This window comes from Lithobates pipiens, unplaced genomic scaffold (assembly GCF_037356315.1).
Source record: "Lithobates pipiens isolate NorthernLeopardFrog02 unplaced genomic scaffold, aLitPip1_a1.2 Scaffold_8, whole genome shotgun sequence".
In the NCBI taxonomy this organism is placed as follows: domain Eukaryota; kingdom Metazoa; phylum Chordata; class Amphibia; order Anura; family Ranidae; genus Lithobates; species Lithobates pipiens.
In genome coordinates, this window is record NW_027507903.1 from 577,921,878 (window position 1) to 577,938,303 (window position 16,426).

The 16,426-nt window shown below is 48.2% G+C and overlaps 23 non-coding genes across 23 annotated transcripts; all 23 read left to right on the top strand.

Moving 5' to 3' along the window:
* Positions 1 to 20: 20 nt before the first annotated feature.
* Positions 21 to 93, top strand: TRNAK-UUU (transfer RNA lysine (anticodon UUU)). Its single transcript has one exon. It is a non-coding gene; the product is annotated as a tRNA-Lys (tRNA).
* A 560-nt stretch (positions 94 to 653) lies between these two features.
* Positions 654 to 794, top strand: LOC143964778 (U4 spliceosomal RNA). The gene has a single exon (XR_013271242.1). It is a non-coding gene; the product is annotated as a U4 spliceosomal RNA (small nuclear RNA).
* Positions 795 to 1,421: 627 nt separating this feature from the next.
* Positions 1,422 to 1,494, top strand: TRNAK-UUU (transfer RNA lysine (anticodon UUU)). Its single transcript has one exon. It is a non-coding gene; the product is annotated as a tRNA-Lys (tRNA).
* Positions 1,495 to 2,054: 560 nt separating this feature from the next.
* LOC143964992 (U4 spliceosomal RNA) lies at positions 2,055 to 2,195 on the top strand. The gene has a single exon (XR_013271421.1). It is a non-coding gene; the product is annotated as a U4 spliceosomal RNA (small nuclear RNA).
* Positions 2,196 to 2,822: 627 nt separating this feature from the next.
* Positions 2,823 to 2,895, top strand: TRNAK-UUU (transfer RNA lysine (anticodon UUU)). Its single transcript has one exon. It is a non-coding gene; the product is annotated as a tRNA-Lys (tRNA).
* Positions 2,896 to 3,455: 560 nt separating this feature from the next.
* LOC143964993 (U4 spliceosomal RNA) lies at positions 3,456 to 3,596 on the top strand. Its single transcript, XR_013271422.1, has one exon. It is a non-coding gene; the product is annotated as a U4 spliceosomal RNA (small nuclear RNA).
* Positions 3,597 to 4,223: 627 nt separating this feature from the next.
* Positions 4,224 to 4,296, top strand: TRNAK-UUU (transfer RNA lysine (anticodon UUU)). Its single transcript has one exon. It is a non-coding gene; the product is annotated as a tRNA-Lys (tRNA).
* Positions 4,297 to 4,856: 560 nt separating this feature from the next.
* LOC143964730 (U4 spliceosomal RNA) lies at positions 4,857 to 4,997 on the top strand. Its single transcript, XR_013271203.1, has one exon. It is a non-coding gene; the product is annotated as a U4 spliceosomal RNA (small nuclear RNA).
* Positions 4,998 to 5,624: 627 nt separating this feature from the next.
* TRNAK-UUU (transfer RNA lysine (anticodon UUU)) lies at positions 5,625 to 5,697 on the top strand. The gene has a single exon. It is a non-coding gene; the product is annotated as a tRNA-Lys (tRNA).
* Positions 5,698 to 6,257: 560 nt separating this feature from the next.
* LOC143964994 (U4 spliceosomal RNA) lies at positions 6,258 to 6,398 on the top strand. Its single transcript, XR_013271423.1, has one exon. It is a non-coding gene; the product is annotated as a U4 spliceosomal RNA (small nuclear RNA).
* A 627-nt stretch (positions 6,399 to 7,025) lies between these two features.
* Positions 7,026 to 7,098, top strand: TRNAK-UUU (transfer RNA lysine (anticodon UUU)). The gene has a single exon. It is a non-coding gene; the product is annotated as a tRNA-Lys (tRNA).
* A 560-nt stretch (positions 7,099 to 7,658) lies between these two features.
* LOC143964786 (U4 spliceosomal RNA) lies at positions 7,659 to 7,799 on the top strand. The gene has a single exon (XR_013271250.1). It is a non-coding gene; the product is annotated as a U4 spliceosomal RNA (small nuclear RNA).
* Positions 7,800 to 8,426: 627 nt separating this feature from the next.
* TRNAK-UUU (transfer RNA lysine (anticodon UUU)) lies at positions 8,427 to 8,499 on the top strand. Its single transcript has one exon. It is a non-coding gene; the product is annotated as a tRNA-Lys (tRNA).
* A 560-nt stretch (positions 8,500 to 9,059) lies between these two features.
* On the top strand, positions 9,060 to 9,200 carry LOC143965051 (U4 spliceosomal RNA). Its single transcript, XR_013271470.1, has one exon. It is a non-coding gene; the product is annotated as a U4 spliceosomal RNA (small nuclear RNA).
* Positions 9,201 to 9,827: 627 nt separating this feature from the next.
* TRNAK-UUU (transfer RNA lysine (anticodon UUU)) lies at positions 9,828 to 9,900 on the top strand. Its single transcript has one exon. It is a non-coding gene; the product is annotated as a tRNA-Lys (tRNA).
* Positions 9,901 to 10,460: 560 nt separating this feature from the next.
* LOC143964731 (U4 spliceosomal RNA) lies at positions 10,461 to 10,601 on the top strand. Its single transcript, XR_013271204.1, has one exon. It is a non-coding gene; the product is annotated as a U4 spliceosomal RNA (small nuclear RNA).
* Positions 10,602 to 11,228: 627 nt separating this feature from the next.
* Positions 11,229 to 11,301, top strand: TRNAK-UUU (transfer RNA lysine (anticodon UUU)). The gene has a single exon. It is a non-coding gene; the product is annotated as a tRNA-Lys (tRNA).
* Positions 11,302 to 11,861: 560 nt separating this feature from the next.
* Positions 11,862 to 12,002, top strand: LOC143964995 (U4 spliceosomal RNA). The gene has a single exon (XR_013271424.1). It is a non-coding gene; the product is annotated as a U4 spliceosomal RNA (small nuclear RNA).
* A 627-nt stretch (positions 12,003 to 12,629) lies between these two features.
* On the top strand, positions 12,630 to 12,702 carry TRNAK-UUU (transfer RNA lysine (anticodon UUU)). The gene has a single exon. It is a non-coding gene; the product is annotated as a tRNA-Lys (tRNA).
* Positions 12,703 to 13,262: 560 nt separating this feature from the next.
* LOC143964733 (U4 spliceosomal RNA) lies at positions 13,263 to 13,403 on the top strand. Its single transcript, XR_013271205.1, has one exon. It is a non-coding gene; the product is annotated as a U4 spliceosomal RNA (small nuclear RNA).
* Positions 13,404 to 14,663: 1,260 nt separating this feature from the next.
* LOC143964996 (U4 spliceosomal RNA) lies at positions 14,664 to 14,804 on the top strand. Its single transcript, XR_013271425.1, has one exon. It is a non-coding gene; the product is annotated as a U4 spliceosomal RNA (small nuclear RNA).
* Positions 14,805 to 15,431: 627 nt separating this feature from the next.
* TRNAK-UUU (transfer RNA lysine (anticodon UUU)) lies at positions 15,432 to 15,504 on the top strand. Its single transcript has one exon. It is a non-coding gene; the product is annotated as a tRNA-Lys (tRNA).
* Positions 15,505 to 16,064: 560 nt separating this feature from the next.
* On the top strand, positions 16,065 to 16,205 carry LOC143964735 (U4 spliceosomal RNA). Its single transcript, XR_013271207.1, has one exon. It is a non-coding gene; the product is annotated as a U4 spliceosomal RNA (small nuclear RNA).
* Positions 16,206 to 16,426: the final 221 nt, after the last annotated feature.

The following is a 16,426-nucleotide window of genomic DNA, read 5'->3' on the forward strand; positions in this document are numbered from 1 at the left end:
ATGGAGGAGGAGCTTTCGGAGCCCGGATAGCTCAGTCGGTAGAGCATCAGACTTTTAATCTGAGGGTCCAGGGTTCAAGTCCCTGTTCGGGCGGTGCCTCTCACCAACCCATGAGCCCCTGGAGCTGCCAATAGGGCAGTCTTTATGCACATCTGTGAGGAATGCTCAGAGAGATGAAATGTCCTAACTTCCCCCTTTCTAGGCTCCTGTAATCTGCCAGAAATAAAGGTGGCTGAAGGTGATTGCTTGACCAAATATTTCCCAAATACCCTTGTCTATGGCAGCTTACCCGGGCTCCAGTTCAGGCATGTTATCTAGCAAACTTTCAACAAAGGGCCCAAATCCTTCCACCTTGGTCTTTTTTCAGCAGCATAGCTGTTCAGACACATATGCTCCCAGTGGCCCTTCAGGGCTGCTGTGGGAGAAACCTATCAGACAACCGAGGGGCCCTGTCCCTTTAGATTCTCCTTAGTTCTTTCAAATGCTAACACTATTCAGTGGGTAAACAATGCCCACTTATGCATCATCCCTGTCTCATTAGCATGCCAAGTCCCAGAATGCTCAGCGGCCCACTGGATGACACTTATGTGTCTCACCTCAATGTCAATTTCTCCTTCAATGAAGGGCAGATGTTGGCAGGCACCGATTTGGTTAGCTTTGCGCAGTGGCAGTATCATAGCCAATGAGGTTCACCTGAGGCGTGATTATTGCTAATTGAAAACTTTTCCCAATACCCCGCCATGATGACTTGAAATACAGTCAGCACTGGCAATTTTTGAGAGTCTCTCAGGAGACTGAGCAATGTGTTTTAAACAGTAGATAAGTGACGGCTTCTTACGTGCAGACTGAGATGCGTTAGAGTTGGGGAAGTGTGTCACGTGCCTGGTGACACTATAGAGAGCTTTTCTGTCATCACGCAGCCTGGGTAGAACAATCTGGGATTGGCACGCGCTGCTCGTTCTTCACTTGCCTGTATTCAAGAGTGGTCTCGACCTCGTTTTTTGGCCTGGGTTTCTTCTGCTGGACCTGGCAACATGAGGCTAAAGGTGAACTGTCTTTATTTGTAACCCAGTCACTGATTAAGAATACTGGAAGCGTGTTGGGCGGTGTCTTTTTGCAAGGTGAAACAAGGCCCTTGTTTCCGGTGAAAGAGCATTGACCTGTAGGTAAAACTAAGGCAGAAACTTTAGGCGTTCTCCACCTATACCGGACTGGACCCTATCTGCATGGTTGCAGGTTAGATTCTCCCTTTTATAGTCAACCTGTTCCAGAAAATGAAACGGAAGAGGATGATTAGCCAGCCTGGGCAAGCCAAATACTTTCGCTTTCAGGCACCCGGTGCCCTTGGCTCGATGGTCTTTTTCCACCATGGATGTCAAGATTTAAGCAGCTTGGACCACTATGGAGGAGGAGCTTTCAGAGCCCGGATAGCTCAGTCGGTAGAGCATCAGACTTTTAATCTGAGGGTCCAGGGTTCAAGTCCCTGTTCGGGCGGTGCCTCTCACCAACCCTTGAGCCCCTGGAGCTGCCAATAGGGCAGTCTTTATGCACATCTGTGAGGAGTGCTCAGAGAGATGAAATGTCCTAACTTCCCCCTTTCTAGGCTCCTGTAATCTGCCAGAAATAAAGGTGGCTGAAGGTGATTGCTTGACCAAATATTTCCCAAATACCCTTGTCTATGGCAGCTTACCTGGGCTCCAGTTCAGGCATGTTATCTAGCAAACTTTCAACAAAGGGCCCAAATCCTTCCACCTTGGTCTTTTTTCAGCAGCATAGCTGTTCAGACACATATGCTCCCAGTGGCCCTTCAGGGCTGCTGTGGGAGAAACCTATCTGACAACCGAGGGGCCCTGTCCCTTTAGATTCTCCTTAGTTCTTTCAAATGCTAACACTATTCAGTGGGTAAACAATGCCCACTTATGCATCATCCCTGTCTCATTAGCATGCCAAGTCCCAGAATGCTCAGCGGCCCACTGGATGACACTTATGTGTCTCACCTCAATGTCAATTTCTCCTTCAATGAAGGGCAGATGTTGGCAGGCACCGATTTGGTTAGCTTTGCGCAGTGGCAGTATCATAGCCAATGAGGTTCACCTGAGGCGTGATTATTGCTAATTGAAAACTTTTCCCAATACCCCGCCATGATGACTTGAAATACAGTCAGCACTGGCAATTTTTGAGAGTCTCTGAGGAGACTGAGCAATGTGTTTTAAACAGTAGATAAGTGACGGCTTCTTACGTGCAGACTGAGATGCGTTAGAGTTGAGGAAGTGTGTCACGTGCCTGGTGACACTATAGAGAGCTTTTCTGTCATCACGCAGCCTGGGTAGAACAATCTGGGATTGGCACGCGCTGCTCGTTCTTCACTTGCCTGTATTCAAGAGTGGCCTTGACCTCGTTTTTTGGCCTGGGTTTCTTCTGCTGGACCTGGCAACATGAGGCTAAAGGTGAACTGTCTTTATTTGTAACCCAGTCACTGATTAAGAATACTGGAAGCGTGTTGGGCGGTGTCTTTTTGCAAGGTGAAACAAGGCCCTTGTTTCCGGTGAAAGAGCATTGACCTGTAGGTAAAACTAAGGCAGAAACTTTAGGCGTTCTCCACCTATACCGGACTGGACCCTATCTGCATGGTTGCAGGTTAGATTCTCCCTTTTATAGTCAACCTGTTCCAGAAAATGAAACGGAAGAGGATGATTAGCCAGCCTGGGCAAGCCAAATACTTTCGCTTTCAGGCACCCGGTGCCCTTGGCTCGATGGTCTTTTTCCACCATGGATGTCAAGATTTAAGCAGCTTGGACCACTATGGAGGAGGAGCTTTCAGAGCCCGGATAGCTCAGTCGGTAGAGCATCAGACTTTTAATCTGAGGGTCCAGGGTTCAAGTCCCTGTTCGGGCGGTGCCTCTCACCAACCCCTGAGCCCCTGGAGCTGCCAATAGGGCAGTCTTTATGCACATCTGTGAGGAATGCTCAGAGAGATGAAATGTCCTAACTTCCCCCTTTCTAGGCTCCTGTAATCTGCCAGAAATAAAGGTGGCTGAAGGTGATTGCTTGACCAAATATTTCCCAAATACCCTTGTCTATGGCAGCTTACCCGGGCTCCAGTTCAGGCATGTTATCTAGCAAACTTTCAACAAAGGCCCCAAATCCTTCCACCTTGGTCTTTTTTCAGCAGCATAGCTGTTCAGACACATATGCTCCCAGTGGCCCTTCAGGGCTGCTGTGGGAGAAACCTATCTGACAACCGAGGGGCCCTGTCCCTTTAGATTCTCCTTAGTTCTTTCAAATGCTAACACTATTCAGTGGGTAAACAATGCCCACTTATGCATCATCCCTGTCTCATTAGCATGCCAAGTCCCAGAATGCTCAGCGGCCCACTGGATGACACTTATGTGTCTCACCTCAATGTCAATTTCTCCTTCAATGAAGGGCAGATGTTGGCAGGCACCGATTTGGTTAGCTTTGCGCAGTGGCAGTATCATAGCCAATGAGGTTCACCTGAGGCGTGATTATTGCTAATTGAAAACTTTTCCCAATACCCCGCCATGATGACTTGAAATACAGTCAGCACTGGCAATTTTTGAGAGTCTCTGAGGAGACTGAGCAATGTGTTTTAAACAGTAGATAAGTGACGGCTTCTTACGTGCAGACTGAGATGCGTTAGAGTTGAGGAAGTGTGTCACGTGCCTGGTGACACTATAGAGAGCTTTTCTGTCATCACGCAGCCTGGGTAGAACAATCTGGGATTGGCACGCGCTGCTCGTTCTTCACTTGCCTGTATTCAAGAGTGGCCTTGACCTCGTTTTTTGGCCTGGGTTTCTTCTGCTGGACCTGGCAACATGAGGCTAAAGGTGAACTGTCTTTATTTGTAACCCAGTCACTGATTAAGAATACTGGAAGCGTGTTGGGCGGTGTCTTTTTGCAAGGTGAAACAAGGCCCTTGTTTCCGGTGAAAGAGCATTGACCTGTAGGTAAAACTAAGGCAGAAACTTTAGGCGTTCTCCACCTATACCGGACTGGACCCTATCTGCATGGTTGCAGGTTAGATTCTCCCTTTTATAGTCAACCTGTTCCAGAAAATGAAACGGAAGAGGATGATTAGCCAGCCTGGGCAAGCCAAATACTTTCGCTTTCAGGCACCCGGTGCCCTTGGCTCGATGGTCTTTTTCCACCATGGATGTCAAGATTTAAGCAGCTTGGACCACTATGGAGGAGGAGCTTTCAGAGCCCGGATAGCTCAGTCGGTAGAGCATCAGACTTTTAATCTGAGGGTCCAGGGTTCAAGTCCCTGTTCGGGCGGTGCCTCTCACCAACCCCTGAGCCCCTGGAGCTGCCAATAGGGCAGTCTTTATGCACATCTGTGCGGAATGCTCAGAGAGATGAAATGTCCTAACTTCCCCCTTTCTAGGCTCCTGTAATCTGCCAGAAATAAAGGTGGCTGAAGGTGATTGCTTGACCAAATATTTCCCAAATACCCTTGTCTATGGCAGCTTACCTGGGCTCCAGTTCAGGCATGTTATCTAGCAAACTTTCAACAAAGGGCCCAAATCCTTCCACCTTGGTCTTTTTTCAGCAGCATAGCTGTTCAGACACATATGCTCCCAGTGGCCCTTCAGGGCTGCTGTGGGAGAAACCTATCTGACAACCGAGGGGCCCTGTCCCTTTAGATTCTCCTTAGTTCTTTCAAATGCTAACACTATTCAGTGGGTAAACAATGCCCACTTATGCATCATCCCTGTCTCATTAGCATGCCAAGTCCCAGAATGCTCAGCGGCCCACTGGATGACACTTATGTGTCTCACCTCAATGTCAATTTCTCCTTCAATGAAGGGCAGATGTTGGCAGGCACCGATTTGGTTAGCTTTGCGCAGTGGCAGTATCATAGCCAATGAGGGTCACCTGAGGCGTGATTATTGCTAATTGAAAACTTTTCCCAATACCCCGCCATGATGACTTGAAATACAGTCAGCACTGGCAATTTTTGAGAGTCTCTGAGGAGACTGAGCAATGTGTTTTAAACAGTAGATAAGTGACGGCTTCTTACGTGCAGACTGAGATGCGTTAGAGTTGAGGAAGTGTGTCACGTGCCTGGTGACACTATAGAGAGCTTTTCTGTCATCACGCAGCCTGGGTAGAACAATCTGGGATTGGCACGCGCTGCTCGTTCTTCACTTGCCTGTATTCAAGAGTGGCCTCGACCTCGTTTTTTGGCCTGGGTTTCTTCTGCTGGACCTGGCAACATGAGGCTAAAGGTGAACTGTCTTTATTTGTAACCCAGTCACTGATTAAGAATACTGGAAGCGTGTTGGGCGGTGTCTTTTTGCAAGGTGAAACAAGGCCCTTGTTTCCGGTGAAAGAGCATTGACCTGTAGGTAAAACTAAGGCAGAAACTTTAGGCGTTCTCCACCTATACCGGACTGGACCCTATCTGCATGGTTGCAGGTTAGATTCTCCCTTTTATAGTCAACCTGTTCCAGAAAATGAAACGGAAGAGGATGATTAGCCAGCCTGGGCAAGCCAAATACTTTCGCTTTCAGGCACCCGGTGCCCTTGGCTCGATGGTCTTTTTCCACCATGGATGTCAAGATTTAAGCAGCTTGGACCACTATGGAGGAGGAGCTTTCAGAGCCCGGATAGCTCAGTCGGTAGAGCATCAGACTTTTAATCTGAGGGTCCAGGGTTCAAGTCCCTGTTCGGGCGGTGCCTCTCACCAACCCTAGAGCCCCTGGAGCTGCCAATAGGGCAGTCTTTATGCACATCTGTGCGGAATGCTCAGAGAGATGAAATGTCCTAACTTCCCCCTTTCTAGGCTCCTGTAATCTGCCAGAAATAAAGGTGGCTGAAGGTGATTGCTTGACCAAATATTTCCCAAATACCCTTGTCTATGGCAGCTTACCTGGGCTCCAGTTCAGGCATGTTATCTAGCAAACTTTCAACAAAGGGCCCAAATCCTTCCACCTTGGTCTTTTTTCAGCAGCATAGCTGTTCAGACACATATGCTCCCAGTGGCCCTTCAGGGCTGCTGTGGGAGAAACCTATCTGACAACCGAGGGGCCCTGTCCCTTTAGATTCTCCTTAGTTCTTTCAAATGCTAACACTATTCAGTGGGTAAACAATGCCCACTTATGCATCATCCCTGTCTCATTAGCATGCCAAGTCCCAGAATGCTCAGCGGCCCACTGGATGACACTTATGTGTCTCACCTCAATGTCAATTTCTCCTTCAATGAAGGGCAGATGTTGGCAGGCACCGATTTGGTTAGCTTTGCGCAGTGGCAGTATCATAGCCAATGAGGTTCACCTGAGGCGTGATTATTGCTAATTGAAAACTTTTCCCAATACCCCGCCATGATGACTTGAAATACAGTCAGCACTGGCAATTTTTGAGAGTCTCTGAGGAGACTGAGCAATGTGTTTTAAACAGTAGATAAGTGACGGCTTCTTACGTGCAGACTGAGATGCGTTAGAGTTGAGGAAGTGTGTCACGTGCCTGGTGACACTATAGAGAGCTTTTCTGTCATCACGCAGCCTGGGTAGAACAATCTGGGATTGGCACGCGCTGCTCGTTCTTCACTTGCCTGTATTCAAGAGTGGTCTCGACCTCGTTTTTTGGCCTGGGTTTCTTCTGCTGGACCTGGCAACATGAGGCTAAAGGTGAACTGTCTTTATTTGTAACCCAGTCACTGATTAAGAATACTGGAAGCGTGTTGGGCGGTGTCTTTTTGCAAGGTGAAACAAGGCCCTTGTTTCCGGTGAAAGAGCATTGACCTGTAGGTAAAACTAAGGCAGAAACTTTAGGCGTTCTCCACCTATACCGGACTGGACCCTATCTGCATGGTTGCAGGTTAGATTCTCCCTTTTATAGTCAACCTGTTCCAGAAAATGAAACGGAAGAGGATGATTAGCCAGCCTGGGCAAGCCAAATACTTTCGCTTTCAGGCACCCGGTGCCCTTGGCTCGATGGTCTTTTTCCACCATGGATGTCAAGATTTAAGCAGCTTGGACCACTATGGAGGAGGAGCTTTCAGAGCCCGGATAGCTCAGTCGGTAGAGCATCAGACTTTTAATCTGAGGGTCCAGGGTTCAAGTCCCTGTTCGGGCGGTGCCTCTCACCAGCCCATGAGCCCCTGGAGCTGCCAATAGGGCAGTCTTTATGCACATCTGTGAGGAATGCTCAGAGAGATGAAATGTCCTAACTTCCCCCTTTCTAGGCTCCTGTAATCTGCCAGAAATAAAGGTGGCTGAAGGTGATTGCTTGACCAAATATTTCCCAAATACCCTTGTCTATGGCAGCTTACCCGGGCTCCAGTTCAGGCATGTTATCTAGCAAACTTTCAACAAAGGGCCCAAATCCTTCCACCTTGGTCTTTTTTCAGCAGCATAGCTGTTCAGACACATATGCTCCCAGTGGCCCTTCAGGGCTGCTGTGGGAGAAACCTATCTGACAACCGAGGGGCCCTGTCCCTTTAGATTCTCCTTAGTTCTTTCAAATGCTAACACTATTCAGTGGGAAAACAATGCCCACTTATGCATCATCCCTGTCTCATTAGCATGCCAAGTCCCAGAATGCTCAGCGGCCCACTGGATGACACTTATGTGTCTCACCTCAATGTCAATTTCTCCTTCAATGAAGGGCAGATGTTGGCAGGCACCGATTTGGTTAGCTTTGCGCAGTGGCAGTATCATAGCCAATGAGGGTCACCTGAGGCGTGATTATTGCTAATTGAAAACTTTTCCCAATACCCTGCCATGATGACTTGAAATACAGTCAGCACTGGCAATTTTTGAGAGTCTCTGAGGAGACTGAGCAATGTGTTTTAAACAGTAGATAAGTGACGGCTTCTTACGTGCAGACTGAGATGCGTTAGAGTTGAGGAAGTGTGTCACGTGCCTGGTGACACTATAGAGAGCTTTTCTGTCATCACGCAGCCTGGGTAGAACAATCTGGGATTGGCACGCGCTGCTCGTTCTTCACTTGCCTGTATTCAAGAGTGGCCTTGACCTCGTTTTTTGGCCTGGGTTTCTTCTGCTGGACCTGGCAACATGAGGCTAAAGGTGAACTGTCTTTATTTGTAACCCAGTCACTGATTAAGAATACTGGAAGCGTGTTGGGCGGTGTCTTTTTGCAAGGTGAAACAAGGCCCTTGTTTCCGGTGAAAGAGCATTGACCTGTAGGTAAAACTAAGGCAGAAACTTTAGGCGTTCTCCACCTATACCGGACTGGACCCTATCTGCATGGTTGCAGGTTAGATTCTCCCTTTTATAGTCAACCTGTTCCAGAAAATGAAACGGAAGAGGATGATTAGCCAGCCTGGGCAAGCCAAATACTTTCGCTTTCAGGCACCCGGTGCCCTTGGCTCGATGGTCTTTTTCCACCATGGATGTCAAGATTTAAGCAGCTTGGACCACTATGGAGGGGGAGCTTTCAGAGCCCGGATAGCTCAGTCGGTAGAGCATCAGACTTTTAATCTGAGGGTCCAGGGTTCAAGTCCCTGTTCGGGCGGTGCCTCTCACCAACCCTTGAGCCCCTGGAGCTGCCAATAGGGCAGTCTTTATGCACATCTGTGCGGAATGCTCAGAGAGATGAAATGTCCTAACTTCTCCCTTTCTAGGCTCCTGTAATCTGCCAGAAATAAAGGTGGCTGAAGGTGATTGCTTGACCAAATATTTCCCAAATACCCTTGTCTATGGCAGCTTACCTGGGCTCCAGTTCAGGCATGTTATCTAGCAAACTTTCAACAAAGGGCCCAAATCCTTCCACCTTGGTCTTTTTTCAGCAGCATAGCTGTTCAGACACATATGCTCCCAGTGGCCCTTCAGGGCTGCTGTGGGAGAAACCTATCAGACAACCGAGGGGCCCTGTCCCTTTCGATTCTCCTTAGTTCTTTCAAATGCTAACACTATTCAGTGGGTAAACAATGCCCACTTATGCATCATCCCTGTCTCATTAGCATGCCAAGTCCCAGAATGCTCAGCGGCCCACTGGATGACACTTATGTGTCTCACCTCAATGTCAATTTCTCCTTCAATGAAGGGCAGATGTTGGCAGGCACCGATTTGGTTAGCTTTGCGCAGTGGCAGTATCATAGCCAATGAGGTTCACCTGAGGCGTGATTATTGCTAATTGAAAACTTTTCCCAATACTCCGCCATGATGACTTGAAATACAGTCAGCACTGGCAATTTTTGAGAGTCTCTCAGGAGACTGAGCAATGTGTTTTAAACAGTAGATAAGTGACGGCTTCTTACGTGCAGACTGAGATGCGTTAGAGTTGAGGAAGTGTGTCACGTGCCTGGTGACACTATAGAGAGCTTTTCTGTCATCACGCAGCCTGGGTAGAACAATCTGGGATTGGCACGCGCTGCTCGTTCTTCACTTGCCTGTATTCAAGAGTGGTCTCGACCTCGTTTTTTGGCCTGGGTTTCTTCTGCTGGACCTGGCAACATGAGGCTAAAGGTGAACTGTCTTTATTTGTAACCCAGTCACTGATTAAGAATACTGGAAGCGTGTTGGGCGGTGTCTTTTTGCAAGGTGAAACAAGGCCCTTGTTTCCGGTGAAAGAGCATTGACCTGTAGGTAAAACTAAGGCAGAAACTTTAGGCGTTCTCCACCTATACCGGACTGGACCCTATCTGCATGGTTGCAGGTTAGATTCTCCCTTTTATAGTCAACCTGTTCCAGAAAATGAAACGGAAGAGGATGATTAGCCAGCCTGGGCAAGCCAAATACTTTCGCTTTCAGGCACCCGGTGCCCTTGGCTCGATGGTCTTTTTCCACCATGGATGTCAAGATTTAAGCAGCTTGGACCACTATGGAGGAGGAGCTTTCAGAGCCCGGATAGCTCAGTCGGTAGAGCATCAGACTTTTAATCTGAGGGTCCAGGGTTCAAGTCCCTGTTCGGGCGGTGCCTCTCACCAACCCTAGAGCCCCTGGAGCTGCCAATAGGGCAGTCTTTATGCACATCTGTGAGGAGTGCTCAGAGAGATGAAATGTCCTAACTTCCCCCTTTCTAGGCTCCTGTAATCTGCCAGAAATAAAGGTGGCTGAAGGTGATTGCTTGACCAAATATTTCCCAAATACCCTTGTCTATGGCAGCTTACCTGGGCTCCAGTTCAGGCATGTTATCTAGCAAACTTTCAACAAAGGACCCAAATCCTTCCACCTTGGTCTTTTTTCAGCAGCATAGCTGTTCAGACACATATGCTCCCAGTGGCCCTTCAGGGCTGCTGTGGGAGAAACCTATCTGACAACCGAGGGGCCCTGTCCCTTTAGATTCTCCTTAGTTCTTTCAAATGCTAACACTATTCAGTGGGTAAACAATGCCCACTTATGCATCATCCCTGTCTCATTAGCATGCCAAGTCCCAGAATGCTCAGCGGCCCACTGGATGACACTTATGTGTCTCACCTCAATGTCAATTTCTCCTTCAATGAAGGGCAGATGTTGGCAGGCACCGATTTGGTTAGCTTTGCGCAGTGGCAGTATCATAGCCAATGAGGGTCACCTGAGGCGTGATTATTGCTAATTGAAAACTTTTCCCAATACCCCGCCATGATGACTTGAAATACAGTCAGCACTGGCAATTTTTGAGAGTCTCTGAGGAGACTGAGCAATGTGTTTTAAACAGTAGATAAGTGACGGCTTCTTACGTGCAGACTGAGATGCGTTAGAGTTGAGGAAGTGTGTCACGTGCCTGGTGACACTATAGAGAGCTTTTCTGTCATCACGCAGCCTGGGTAGAACAATCTGGGATTGGCACGCGCTGCTCGTTCTTCACTTGCCTGTATTCAAGAGTGGCCTCGACCTCGTTTTTTGGCCTGGGTTTCTTCTGCTGGACCTGGCAACATGAGGCTAAAGGTGAACTGTCTTTATTTGTAACCCAGTCACTGATTAAGAATACTGGAAGCGTGTTGGGCGGTGTCTTTTTGCAAGGTGAAACAAGGCCCTTGTTTCCGGTGAAAGAGCATTGACCTGTAGGTAAAACTAAGGCAGAAACTTTAGGCGTTCTCCACCTATACCGGACTGGACCCTATCTGCATGGTTGCAGGTTAGATTCTCCCTTTTATAGTCAACCTGTTCCAGAAAATGAAACGGAAGAGGATGATTAGCCAGCCTGGGCAAGCCAAATACTTTCGCTTTCAGGCACCCGGTGCCCTTGGCTCGATGGTCTTTTTCCACCATGGATGTCAAGATTTAAGCAGCTTGGACCACTATGGAGGAGGAGCTTTCAGAGCCCGGATAGCTCAGTCGGTAGAGCATCAGACTTTTAATCTGAGGGTCCAGGGTTCAAGTCCCTGTTCGGGCGGTGCCTCTCACCAACCCTAGAGCCCCTGGAGCTGCCAATAGGGCAGTCTTTATGCACATCTGTGCGGAATGCTCAGAGAGATGAAATGTCCTAACTTCCCCCTTTCTAGGCTCCTGTAATCTGCCAGAAATAAAGGTGGCTGAAGGTGATTGCTTGACCAAATATTTCCCAAATACCCTTGTCTATGGCAGCTTACCTGGGCTCCAGTTCAGGCATGTTATCTAGCAAACTTTCAACAAAGGGCCCAAATCCTTCCACCTTGGTCTTTTTTCAGCAGCATAGCTGTTCAGACACATATGCTCCCAGTGGCCCTTCAGGGCTGCTGTGGGAGAAACCTATCTGACAACCGAGGGGCCCTGTCCCTTTAGATTCTCCTTAGTTCTTTCAAATGCTAACACTATTCAGTGGGTAAACAATGCCCACTTATGCATCATCCCTGTCTCATTAGCATGCCAAGTCCCAGAATGCTCAGCGGCCCACTGGATGACACTTATGTGTCTCACCTCAATGTCAATTTCTCCTTCAATGAAGGGCAGATGTTGGCAGGCACCGATTTGGTTAGCTTTGCGCAGTGGCAGTATCATAGCCAATGAGGTTCACCTGAGGCGTGATTATTGCTAATTGAAAACTTTTCCCAATACCCCGCCATGATGACTTGAAATACAGTCAGCACTGGCAATTTTTGAGAGTCTCTGAGGAGACTGAGCAATGTGTTTTAAACAGTAGATAAGTGACGGCTTCTTACGTGCAGACTGAGATGCGTTAGAGTTGAGGAAGTGTGTCACGTGCCTGGTGACACTATAGAGAGCTTTTCTGTCATCACGCAGCCTGGGTAGAACAATCTGGGATTGGCACGCGCTGCTCGTTCTTCACTTGCCTGTATTCAAGAGTGGTCTCGACCTCGTTTTTTGGCCTGGGTTTCTTCTGCTGGACCTGGCAACATGAGGCTAAAGGTGAACTGTCTTTATTTGTAACCCAGTCACTGATTAAGAATACTGGAAGCGTGTTGGGCGGTGTCTTTTTGCAAGGTGAAACAAGGCCCTTGTTTCCGGTGAAAGAGCATTGACCTGTAGGTAAAACTAAGGCAGAAACTTTAGGCGTTCTCCACCTATACCGGACTGGACCCTATCTGCATGGTTGCAGGTTAGATTCTCCCTTTTATAGTCAACCTGTTCCAGAAAATGAAACGGAAGAGGATGATTAGCCAGCCTGGGCAAGCCAAATACTTTCGCTTTCAGGCACCCGGTGCCCTTGGCTCGATGGTCTTTTTCCACCATGGATGTCAAGATTTAAGCAGCTTGGACCACTATGGAGGAGGAGCTTTCAGAGCCCGGATAGCTCAGTCGGTAGAGCATCAGACTTTTAATCTGAGGGTCCAGGGTTCAAGTCCCTGTTCGGGCGGTGCCTCTCACCAACCCTTGAGCCCCTGGAGCTGCCAATAGGGCAGTCTTTATGCACATCTGTGAGGAATGCTCAGAGAGATGAAATGTCCTAACTTCCCCCTTTCTAGGCTCCTGTAATCTGCCAGAAATAAAGGTGGCTGAAGGTGATTGCTTGACCAAATATTTCCCAAATACCCTTGTCTATGGCAGCTTACCTGGGCTCCAGTTCAGGCATGTTATCTAGCAAACTTTCAACAAATGACCCAAATCCTTCCACCTTGGTCTTTTTTCAGCAGCATAGCTGTTCAGACACATATGCTCCCAGTGGCCCTTCAGGGCTGCTGTGGGAGAAACCTATCTGACAACCGAGGGGCCCTGTCCCTTTAGATTCTCCTTAGTTCTTTCAAATGCTAACACTATTCAGTGGGTAAACAATGCCCACTTATGCATCATCCCTGTCTCATTAGCATGCCAAGTCCCAGAATGCTCAGCGGCCCACTGGATGACACTTATGTGTCTCACCTCAATGTCAATTTCTCCTTCAATGAAGGGCAGATGTTGGCAGGCACCGATTTGGTTAGCTTTGCGCAGTGGCAGTATCATAGCCAATGAGGGTCACCTGAGGCGTGATTATTGCTAATTGAAAACTTTTCCCAATACCCCGCCATGATGACTTGAAATACAGTCAGCACTGGCAATTTTTGAGAGTCTCTGAGGAGACTGAGCAATGTGTTTTAAACAGTAGATAAGTGACGGCTTCTTACGTGCAGACTGAGATGCGTTAGAGTTGAGGAAGTGTGTCACGTGCCTGGTGACACTATAGAGAGCTTTTCTGTCATCACGCAGCCTGGGTAGAACAATCTGGGATTGGCACGCGCTGCTCGTTCTTCACTTGCCTGTATTCAAGAGTGGCCTCGACCTCGTTTTTTGGCCTGGGTTTCTTCTGCTGGACCTGGCAACATGAGGCTAAAGGTGAACTGTCTTTATTTGTAACCCAGTCACTGATTAAGAATACTGGAAGCGTGTTGGGCGGTGTCTTTTTGCAAGGTGAAACAAGGCCCTTGTTTCCGGTGAAAGAGCATTGACCTGTAGGTAAAACTAAGGCAGAAACTTTAGGCGTTCTCCACCTATACCGGACTGGACCCTATCTGCATGGTTGCAGGTTAGATTCTCCCTTTTATAGTCAACCTGTTCCAGAAAATGAAACGGAAGAGGATGATTAGCCAGCCTGGGCAAGCCAAATACTTTCGCTTTCAGGCACCCGGTGCCCTTGGCTCGATGGTCTTTTTCCACCATGGATGTCAAGATTTAAGCAGCTTGGACCACTATGGAGGAGGAGCTTTCAGAGCCCGGATAGCTCAGTCGGTAGAGCATCAGACTTTTAATCTGAGGGTCCAGGGTTCAAGTCCCTATTCGGGCGGTGCCTCTCACCAACCCTTGAGCCCCTGGAGCTGCCAATAGGGCAGTCTTTATGCACATCTGTGAGGAATGCTCAGAGAGATGAAATGTCCTAACTTCCCCCTTTCTAGGCTCCTGTAATCTGCCAGAAATAAAGGTGGCTGAAGGTGATTGCTTGACCAAATATTTCCCAAATACCCTTGTCTATGGCAGCTTACCTGGGCTCCAGTTCAGGCATGTTATCTAGCAAACTTTCAACAAAGGGCCCAAATCCTTCCACCTTGGTCTTTTTTCAGCAGCATAGCTGTTCAGACACATATGCTCCCAGTGGCCCTTCAGGGCTGCTGTGGGAGAAACCTATCTGACAACCGAGGGGCCCTGTCCCTTTAGATTCTCCTTAGTTCTTTCAAATGCTAACACTATTCAGTGGGTAAACAATGCCCACTTATGCATCATCCCTGTCTCATTAGCATGCCAAGTCCCAGAATGCTCAGCAGCCCACTGGATGACACTTATGTGTCTCACCTCAATGTCAATTTCTCCTTCAATGAAGGGCAGATGTTGGCAGGCACCGATTTGGTTAGCTTTGCGCAGTGGCAGTATCATAGCCAATGAGGTTCACCTGAGGCGTGATTATTGCTAATTGAAAACTTTTCCCAATACCCCGCCATGATGACTTGAAATACAGTCAGCACTGGCAATTTTTGAGAGTCTCTGAGGAGACTGAGCAATGTGTTTTAAACAGTAGATAAGTGACGGCTTCTTACGTGCAGACTGAGATGCGTTAGAGTTGAGGAAGTGTGTCACGTGCCTGGTGACACTATAGAGAGCTTTTCTGTCATCACGCAGCCTGGGTAGAACAATCTGGGATTGGCATGCGCTGCTCGTTCTTCACTTGCCTGTATTCAAGAGTGGCCTCGACCTCGTTTTTTGGCCTGGGTTTCTTCTGCTGGACCTGGCAACATGAGGCTAAAGGTGAACTGTCTTTATTTGTAACCCAGTCACTGATTAAGAATACTGGAAGCATGTTGGGCGGTGTCTTTTTGCAAGGTGAAACAAGGCCCTTGTTTCCGGTGAAAGAGCATTGACCTGTAGGTAAAACTAAGGCAGAAACTTTAGGCGTTCTCCACCTATACCGGACTGGACCCTATCTGCATGGTTGCAGGTTAGATTCTCCCTTTTATAGTCAACCTGTTCCAGAAAATGAAACGGAAGAGGATGATTAGCCAGCCTGGGCAAGCCAAATACTTTCGCTTTCAGGCACCCGGTGCCCTTGGCTCGATGGTCTTTTTCCACCATGGATGTCAAGATTTAAGCAGCTTGGACCACTATGGAGGAGGAGCTTTCAGAGCCCGGATAGCTCAGTCGGTAGAGCATCAGACTTTTAATCTGAGGGTCCAGGGTTCAAGTCCCTGTTCGGGCGGTGCCTCTCACCAACCCTTGAGCCCCTGGAGCTGCCAATAGGGCAGTCTTTATGCACATCTGTGAGGAATGCTCAGAGAGATGAAATGTCCTAACTTCCCCCTTTCTAGGCTCCTGTAATCTGCCAGAAATAAAGGTGGCTGAAGGTGATTGCTTGACCAAATATTTCCCAAATACCCTTGTCTATGGCAGCTTACCTGGGCTCCAGTTCAGGCATGTTATCTAGCAAACTTTCAACAAAGGGCCCAAATCCTTCCACCTTGGTCTTTTTTCAGCAGCATAGCTGTTCAGACACATATGCTCCCAGTGGCCCTTCAGGGCTGCTGTGGGAGAAACCTATCTGACAACCGAGGGGCCCTGTCCCTTTAGATTCTCCTTAGTTCTTTCAAATGCTAACACTATTCAGTGGGTAAACAATGCCCACTTATGCATCATCCCTGTCTCATTAGCATGCCAAGTCCCAGAATGCTCAGCGGCCCACTGGATGACACTTATGTGTCTCACCTCAATGTCAATTTCTCCTTCAATGAAGGGCAGATGTTGGCAGGCACCGATTTGGTTAGCTTTGCGCAGTGGCAGTATCATAGCCAATGAGGGTCACCTGAGGCGTGATTATTGCTAATTGAAAACTTTTCCCAATACCCCGCCATGATGACTTGAAATACAGTCAGCACTGGCAATTTTTGAGAGTCTCTGAGGAGACTGAGCAATGTGTTTTAAACAGTAGATAAGTGACGGCTTCTTACGTGCAGACTGAGATGTGTTAGAGTTGAGGAAGTGTGTCACGTGCCTGGTGACACTATAGAGAGCTTTTCTGTCATCACGCAGCCTGGGTAGAACAATCTGGGATTGGCACGCGCTGCTCGTTCTTCACTTGCCTGTATTCAAGAGTGGCCTCGACCTCGTTTTTTGGCCTGGGTTTC